The sequence below is a fragment of the Myotis davidii genome, unplaced genomic scaffold (genome assembly GCF_000327345.1).
Source record: "Myotis davidii unplaced genomic scaffold, ASM32734v1 scaffold159, whole genome shotgun sequence".
Classification (NCBI taxonomy): Eukaryota; Metazoa; Chordata; class Mammalia; order Chiroptera; family Vespertilionidae; genus Myotis; species Myotis davidii.
The window spans coordinates 694,898-704,574 of record NW_006291231.1 but is presented as its reverse complement, the minus strand read 5'-3'; the positions used below and the strand labels follow the sequence as shown (position 1 = coordinate 704,574).

General features: G+C 36.5%; 1 protein-coding gene across 1 annotated transcript in view; it reads right to left on the bottom strand.

Moving 5' to 3' along the window:
- Positions 1 to 9,677, bottom strand: part of FBN2 (fibrillin 2) — a 248,313-nt gene that overhangs the window by 220,191 nt on the left and 18,445 nt on the right. The gene's annotated exons all lie outside the window — the stretch shown is intronic.

The window sequence follows — 9,677 nt, the reverse complement described above, 5'->3', positions numbered from 1 at the left end:
TAACCACTGCCCCACAGATTATGTGGTTCTGTTCTGATTTGAGTAAAAAGCAGTAATTCTGAGCTGTATGTTCTCTGAGCATTGTTCCTTCTAGTTCTTTTGGGGGATTCCTTCTTCAGCCTCAGGTAGATTCTTCACATTCATGTGCTGATCAGTGTGCTGCTGAAAATTTAAAACAGACCCTCTGCATAACTCTATAGTTTTCTTTATTCAGCTTTCTCCTCTCCCATATTCTGCCCTAAGAACTCTAGCCATCTCGGTCTCCTCAGCATCTCAACTCCATCTCCTCAATGTAAGGAGTATGACAGGCTATGCTTGGGTTTTCTATGCCTTTACCAAGCCTGGTAAAACTACTGAGCAGCAAGCTAATGGAATCTAACAGAGCCCTTCTCTCAGGAGTCACTATCTTTTGTAACCTGACGCCCAATATCTTGAAAATCATTGTTACATATATTTTATTGTTTTTCAGTTATTTTCAGGCACTTGTTTCACCCTATTTCTTCTACTTTGAACCATATTCTATGTAATCACATATATGATATTTTTCAATATATTGCATTGTGTGAAGTAGAGGGAACACACAGCTATAAAAAAGAAAAACTCTTACCATTTGCAACAGCATGGAGGGACCTGAAGAGTATTATGCTTAGTGAAATAAGCCAGTCAGAGCAAGACAAATATAATGACCTCACTCATATGTGGAATCTAATGAACAAACAGATCCAGAGACACAGAAGCATGAAACAGACTGTCAGACCTCAGAGAGAAGGTGGGGGAGGGTGGGAGGATGGAAGGAGATCAACCAAAGAACTTATATGCATATACATAAGTCTAACCTATGGAAATAGACAATAGAGTGATGAAGGCCTGGGGTGGGGGGCAGGGGCAGGCTAGAAGAGGTCAATGGGGAATTAAAGGGGACATATGTAATACTTTGAACAATAAAGATTTCTTTAAAAAAATCTCTGCTCTTCACTGGCTCATAGCCAAGTAAATAAACAGTCACAACACAGTGATGGAGTGGAACATATGGGAGGTATGATAAAAGGAAAGCATGCCTAATTTTTTTGTCTGAGAAATAAGGTAAGGTGTGTGTGTGTGTGGGGGGGTGCTGTCAAGGAAAGCTTCACAGAGGAACTGATCTCTGGACTGTTCAAAGACCCCCATGATCTACTTCTATCAGATTTAGCAATATGCAAGTCTACTGATTACAAGTACCTCGGGAGAAATAAACCCTATACATATAGTCATTACATTGTGAAATGCTTAGAACAAGACTTTGTGCACAGGGGGAGACTGAGACCAAAGAGACCAGTTAAACAGTAACTACTGACAGCAACACGGGTATTGACAGTAGAAACATGTCTAAACAAAATAAGTAGGATTGGAAAGTTCAACTGCATAATACGTAAGATCGTGATAATGATATATGATATTATTCAATTGATCTGTTCTATCACAAAAACCCCATAAAACTAAACAATGAAACTTGTATCATTCACAACTGATACACCCTGACCTGAGACAGCACCAGTAATCCTGGGACAGTCCTCCTCATCCAATAAGACAATTTTGTCTCAGAGAGCATATCACATCTTGACATTATATTCATAAATTATAGCTTATCATTTATTGAGCACTTACTCTGTGCCAGACACTGGCTAGACACTTTATTTCTCCTTTAATTCTCATACCAGGAATGTGGACCTCTCTTAAAATATGGTATTTACTAGAGGCCCGGTGCACGAATTTGTGCACCAGTTGGGTCCCTCAACCTGGCCTCTGGGATCAGGTCGAAACTGGCTCTCTGACATCCCCTGAGGGGTCCCGGATTGCGAGAGGGTGCAGGCCAGGCGGAGGGCCCCCACCAGTGCATGATCAGGGCCAGGGAGGGACGAGGGAGGTTAGCCAGCCGGTGAGGGACCCCGGGAGGGCTCCAGGGCATGTCCGGCCTGTCTCGTTCAGTCCCAATCAGCTACACCCCACAGCAAACTAACCTACCAGTCAGAGCATCTGCCTCCTGGTGGTCAATGCACATCATAGCAAGCAGTTGAGTAGCCTTAGCATATCATTAGCATATTATGCTCTGATTGGTTGAACAGACAACCGGAAGACTGGACACTTAGTATATTAGCCTTTTTTATTATATTGGATTCTGAGTACTTCCACTCTCAATAAAAACAGGACTGAACTCTTTTTGTTGTTTTTTATTCTTTTTAAAAATATATATATTTTTATTGATTTCAGAGAGAAAGGGAAAGGGAGGGAGGGAGGGAGGGAGAGAGAGTGAGAGAGAGAGAGAGAGAGAGAGAGAAACATCAATGATGAGAGAGAATCACTTATCGGCTGCCTCCTGCACACCCCTCACTGGGGATGGAGCTCGCAATCCAGGCATGTGCCCTTGACTGGAATTGAACCTGGGACCCTCCATTCTGCCGGCCAAAGCTCTATCCACTGAGCCAAATCAGCTAGGGCTGAACTCTATTTTTAAATACTTGAAAAAATCCTTTTATTCCCCACTCAAAATTCCATTTTTTAATACTCCATTTGGGATAGCCAACCACCACACATCTATCTTTTTGATAACGGAAGAGTCCAGTTAAAAGAGATGAGCATCAATGATTATCATTTACTGAGTGCCAAGTATTACACTATATCATTTAAGGATCACAAAAATAATTCAAGATTGACATAGCAGACACAGGATCAGAGAAGGCAATCACATTTCTAAGGTTCTGGTTACACCCTATATTCCTAAAACACAACAAATCACTTAGTGGATGCCTACCATGTGCCAAGCACTCTGCCTATTATGCGCGCAAAGCTTAACACATTATCGCTTTTAATCTTCCCAATAAATCTATGAGGTAACTACACAACTCTTTATCTGAAATCCTTGGGAAAAAATGTCATTTAGCAATTTATAGTGTTTGGAATTTTTGAAATATACAGTGTATATTACATAAATCCCATCCCCACACACATGCACATTTTATTATTAATTACTTTTGGCTAAATCCTATATAACATTTCATTACATTTAATTTGTGTGTGTGGTAGTTTTGTCCAGTATCCATATCCTTTAATGTCTTCCAACCTGATGATGAAATTGGAAAACAGGAAAATATTTATGGAGTTACACAAATATAAAATATTTGAATATTTTTTATTTTGTATTATAGATTCCCCTGCCTCTAGGTAGACAAACCAAAAATAAACAAAAGAATATATAAATAAAAGCACATAGAGCTGTAATAAATGAAAATACTGCTTAATTCAAAGGAGTTTTATAAATTAAGCATCAGTACTCAACAGGCTGCAAACACATTCAGTCTTACTGCTTAAATTGAAGAATGAGAAATAAAAACTCTCACCTCTCCCAAATTAGATCAATGAATAAATTGATTTTCTCCCAAACTTAGACCCTCCCTTTACACAAACAAGCATCTCTGCACCTAGGCTTAGCATTACATCTCCCTCTTCTATCATCCTTCATTTTCTCCTTCCCATCCCTTCCTTCCAGCTCCCACCGTCTGCTTTTTCTCTCCCATTTTCCTTCCCTTGTGTTCTTAATGGCATTCAAGATAAGGAAGTCATCTGAGCTAGCGCCAAAAGTTAAGTTCTCACAGATCTTTTGGTATTTCTCTGATGCCCATTTAAGGCTAAGTTTAGTTTAGCGAGTGCAAGGTTATAAAATGTTCTTAACAGCTTCATGAGTATGGAATATTGTGTGTGTGTGTGTGTGTGTGTGTGTGTGTGTGTGTGTACACGCGCATGTGAGTTTGACATCTGCTGTTGGTAACATTCTCTCTTGCTATTCCTTGTAATTTCATCCTCATTAAAATTTCAAAGTGCAAAAAAAAAGTGACATCTTATTTCCATAAAACAAATATCAACTCAGTGACTGTGGTAACTAGTAATTAATTATGGAGTTTAAATAATGTTAAGACTCAATCATGATACAGCTTAAAATATCAATACAGGAATTAGTCCAAAATTGTTTTTCCCATTAGAATGAGGTGTGGTGTTTTTTTTGTTTTTTTCATTGAGGCTAACTTCAGGAAGACTTTTCTTCCGGAAAAGTCTTAATCAGGAAACATTTTGTCTTAATCAGGAAGCATTTTTGAGCTTTCACACAACTTTGTTCCTACTTCTATTATAGCATTTCCTGTGTCCTATTAGATTTTAAGATTTTAAGTGCATGACTAGTTCTGTTCTTTAGAGAGATTATTTGCTTCTCATTAACAGAGAACACAAATTATTTGTCTTTGTAACTTGAGTTTCAAGTACTTAGCCTAATATTTATTAAACATTCAATTGATATTTTAAAAATGTTTATAAACAAATTTGTTACTCTCTTGTATACTCTAACTTGTCATTAGAAAGTCAAAAAGAAGTAAAATCCCAAATCCCAAAAGCACTTGGAAAACAACTATAGATTTTTATAAGACCTGTGAATAAGAAAAGACTTTCTAAACACAATACTGAAGGAATAATTAATAAGGAGCTTTTTAGAGGGAAGTGAACATAACAAAAGTTTTAAATTTTCACAAACTCAACAACTCAGCAGTTAAATTTCTAATATATATGTTAAGAATAAAATCAAGGATATAGATTTATCTGCATAAATTTTTATCACAGGATTGCTAAACTACAAACAAACCGACAAAATGAAAAGAAAACCTGGAAATGACCCTAAATGTCAACTAATAGGAAATGTAATTATGGCAGGCAGCTCTATCACAGCAATTGAGTTTAAGGTGTTTGATCAGATTGTTTGATAACCTCCTCCTGTCTTTATACTCCCGATCCTACTATAACTTTGACCTGGGAAGTTTCCTCATCTGTAAGGTTGAAAAACTAACCTTACAAATATCATATGGTTGCACAGAATGTAGAGGCCTAGCCCTCAGTGCAGCTTTTACAATCCCTAGCATAACGCATTTTGTAGCACAAAAGGAGAAGCAGGATATAAGTACATTTCATGTTACAGGAGATTCAAATATAAATGGAAAAATCTTATTCTTTGTAAACACTGTATACGCAGTAGGAAAACGTACTCAAAGTCTATTTTCCAAAATGTTAAAAGTAATTCATTCTGAAAAAAGAAATTATAAATGATTGCATTTTTTGGTTTTATCTGTTATTTTCAATTATCTTATAATAAAAATGTGTTACTTTAGGTAAGTATATTATAACGAAAGGAATGTCTTCTGAAAAGTACTGCTTATACATTTCTTAAAAGCATGAAATCTACTGTGTATAGAAGTCTGCATAATACCAGCATGTTCTCTCACCATGCTTCCCTGGTTCCTGGTCACACTATTAATTTGCTATGTTACTTGAATGTTCACAAACAAATCCACCTGGCATACTTTATAGTAAATTGCAAGACCATGGAATTAATGTTGGTTAATTAGTATACCAATTATTTCTGAATGAACTTGGGTCCTGTGTTCATAATTCAGGAAAACCCTGATTTGCCTGTCTCCACTCTTGTTCATGAAGAATCTGCATAAGGTCTGAGTAGGTTTAATAGCTGTCATAGTTACTTTACCTCCTGAAATGTATCTGAACAAACAAAAATGTATAGAAGAATTCAAGAGCTTATAATTAGACTTCAGCTCCCATAATGCAAACCCAAGTGGTAGATTGTGGTTGACTCCTAGAACGGAGGTTAACTCCTTTTAGAGGCATCACCATCATTAAGTTCCCACTCAGACAATAAGGGAGGTGCTGCTCCTCTGTTAAATTTGCAGCTTAGGCAGGTGTGGGGTAATGCAGAGTTTAAACAATCAAGACTGACAATGAAACACTGTCTCATGATGGGGTGAGTGAAGGCCTATGACTGGAGGCATTCAAGCAGAGGCTGAGTGACTCCTTCTGCCATGCTTTCGTCATTGAGTTAATGCATTAGATTTTGTAGCTGGATGATTTTATGAAAGTAATCCTGCAGCAAATCCTTCAATTTTTCATTTTACATAAAGGTTTGAAAGTTTAGATTTTATAAACTTAAACATTTGCAACTTGATCTCACTTTTCCCCCAGATTTTTAAAAATGAATTATTCTTAAAAATTTCAATAGATTAGAAAGTAAATTTCCAATCCTTTTTAAGGCACCATGTACTGAAAAATGAACACTTCAAAAGAATTTTCACTAAGCAAAAGGGCATTTGAAATTTTAACTAATTTACACAGTTTTTAAAGAAAGTCATGATTAAATGACAAAAACAATTTGTAGTAAGAATATTTATATAATTTAAAAGGGTCTACAACAGTGGTCGGCAAATGGCAGCTCGTGAGCCACATGCGGCTCTTTGGCCCCTTGAGTGTGGCTCTTCCACAAAATACCACGTGCGGGCGCGCACATATAGTGCGATTGAAACTTCGTGGCCCATGCGCAGAAGTCGGTTTTCGGAAAGGAGATAGACGAAACAAGTATACAAGATGAGTGTGGATGGGAGAGTTGGAAGGGTTGACTTCAATCAGCGAACGTACCTCAATCAGATTGAGGATGTTTTTAGCAAAGGCCAGCTTAGGAGTACCCTAATTAAGTTAATAACAATGTACCTACCTACATAGTTTAAGTTTAAAAAATTTGGCTCTCAAAAGAAATTTCAATTGTTGTACTGTTGATATTTGACTCTGTTGACTAATGAGTTTGCCGACCACTGGTCTAGAATATATTTCTAAGAACTAATCTATAATAATAAAAGCATAATATGCTAATTCGACCAGACGTCCTTCCAGACAACCTTCCGGACACACCTGGGCTGCAGCCACGGGATCGAGGCAGCCACCTAGGGAGGGATCTAGGCAGCTGTCATGGCTGTGAAGGGCCTATTCTAGCACGACTTTCAAGCAGTAGGCCTCTAGTCCTTATATAAGGTACAAAGAAAGTTCAATTAAAAAATAAGATTTCAAAAACAACTTAAGTCAAAGAAACTGAAATAGGGACTTTGGGTAGGCCACATTTATGATCAAGTAATCATTATATTTGTTCAGAAATCTCTCAGGTAAATTCATTTTTTTGTCTGACCACCCTCTCCAAATTTCTACTGATAAATAATAAGGTACATTTTTAAGTGTTGGAGGGGGAGGCAGGATGACACAATATCTTGGTATATAATGCTGATACAATTTCTATGTATTCTTGGGTGTATTTTAAGTGCAATACTTATTGTTTTTCAAATGGCATCTGTTTGGAAAGAGAAACAAAGAGAACTGAGAACTTTCATGTACCTTGGATACAGCTGATGTGTCTGCATTTTATAATCAGCATGTGGTCATGAGAACTTTTTTTTTCAATGTTAAGTATAAAAGGTCATTGTGCATATCAGCAAGAGAAGAGAACTCTAAAGAAGTTCAGCTTACCCAGCACCAAGATTCAAGTTAAATACCATAATCATGCCAGCCATTAGTTACCATCAGTCTCAGGCTCCAGTCTGGAAACCAGTCTGCCAGAAGCCCAGATAGCTGGAAAAGCAGCCATGTTTATCACACAACTGACCCCCAGAGGCCAATTTAAAGGAAAATTTTGTGTTCTACATTAAGAGGAAAAATATCCCTAAATTTACAGAAGTCTTTTTTTAAAAGAACAAATAACATATATGTTGAAATTCTGTTAATTGAAAAACACAATGTGAACTTTAAAGGTTAACAGGGCACGCAAATCTAGTCACTACACTCAACATAAATAAGTTATTCCTTTTGTATCTATGCAAACAGTGTTTCTTGAGAAAAGTTCTGACTCCACTTTTAGCAGGTTTAGCTATTATACATTTACAAAATACAATTGCGAATATCTCTTAAAGGTGTTAAAGTTCATGATTGCAATCTAAGAGTGGAAATTACTAACTCCTTCTTTGGAAGAAATGGAGCTTTAGAACTTCCATGTTAAGGGTAGTAATTTAAAATATGTTTAAGAAAGAAGCCCATGTTTTAAAAAATATCCTTCAGGCCAATTTGTTAACTAATTAATTTTGTAATTTCTTCTGAAAACATGCTACTGTACATGTAAAATATATGTAGGTCTTTATTGCGCTCCCATAAATTTAGTAAGAACTAACAAATCTAGTGAATGAATAACTGTTGAAGAACAATGATGTAATGCCTGGAAGCCTCTGAGTTGAAAGTACCCAATGCTTTTGCCAATTGAACTTGAAATCTGCTTCAAAATGACAGAGCTGCAAGGCTTACATGACTTCCAGAAAAATGAACATTATCTCCACCAATTATAATTATGTTTGAAATTTTAAATTTAACTGTTTACCATTCTATGATCTTTAAATAAACAATATCATCTAGGAAATTTGTGTTATCCCATTCTTAACAACTTATCTTTTTATGCTAACATTTCATAATTAATTTTTCTTCCCCAAATAAAAGCATCTGGTAAAGACATTTAAATGCATCCAAAGTGTAACTGTAAACTCTGTCATCTGCGTAATGTACTTCGATTTCAAGAAATCTGTTACCTTAGCAGTAATATAAATATCTTGAGATATATGTATATATATATATACATAAAAAGGCTGCATACATCTTACTTTTCTAACTTCACCATACAGTTCTAACTTCTCAGTTTCTTCTCAAGATTTAACCTGAATACCAAGATGAAATTTTGTCAGAGTAATGAGTTTAATTGTTAAAATATAAAGTTTCTTTGCAATTCAATGCCTTATATAAACCATCACCACTACTTCTCTGTTATATTTCAATGACACAGCTTCATTTACTCTAAAGCTTTGCAACAAAGAAAGTGCTATACAATTTTAGATGCTGTGACAAGCCCTGGAAAAATAAATTGAGGATGTGTATAATTATGAATGATTATGTAATATTGCTTTTAGTTTAATCTTACTTTTACTCTTACGGTTCAAGTGCTAAATAGTTATTTATCGCTATGAAGTTTAACTTTTTTGATATACCATTGGCACCCAATTGCTACCAGGACATTATTAATAGTTCACTTAGCATATCAACACAGGGATTTTTCAGAAGTCTACAGTAGGTCACGAGTTTAACTGTTAATCCAAATTACGGAAAATTGGTTTCATGTTGGCTTGAATGACCATTTACAAGGATAAAGTAGACAATGCTGGATGCCTACCCAGGATTCACTCCTCTACCACTTTCCTCCTGTCCAACAGAACCTCTACTGAGTTCAAATACCAAACTCTCTCCTCTCTGCGACTTTAAGGAAGCTCACATTATTTTCTCCTCCAACGACAGGTCCTGATAAGTCTACATCAAACATAGTATTAATACCATCCACCTTGCCATGGACTGGTTCAAAAACTAAAGCTTAAGCCAGTCAGAATATGGAATTATTATTGGCCCATGGTTAGAGGAGAAATTTTATCTCTCTAGATGTGAACAGGGGAGCAACTTGCCTCAGTTGCTGCTGGCATTATCTTACAACCACAAAGAGCTTCATGGTGGGGGAAAACTGACACCCAAATGAGGACAGGGCCAAAAGAAATAGAGGAACAGAGTGAAAGCTTTAATCACATCCCACCTGAGGCCCACCAGCTCTGGGCTTTTTGTTAAGCAATGTAATATACTGTATTTCCTTATTGGTTAGGAAAATTTATATCACTTTTGTTGGTTTTGCATTCAAGAATGTCCTGATATTATTCCTTTTAATAGAGGCAGAACTTCCAACAATGACTCCC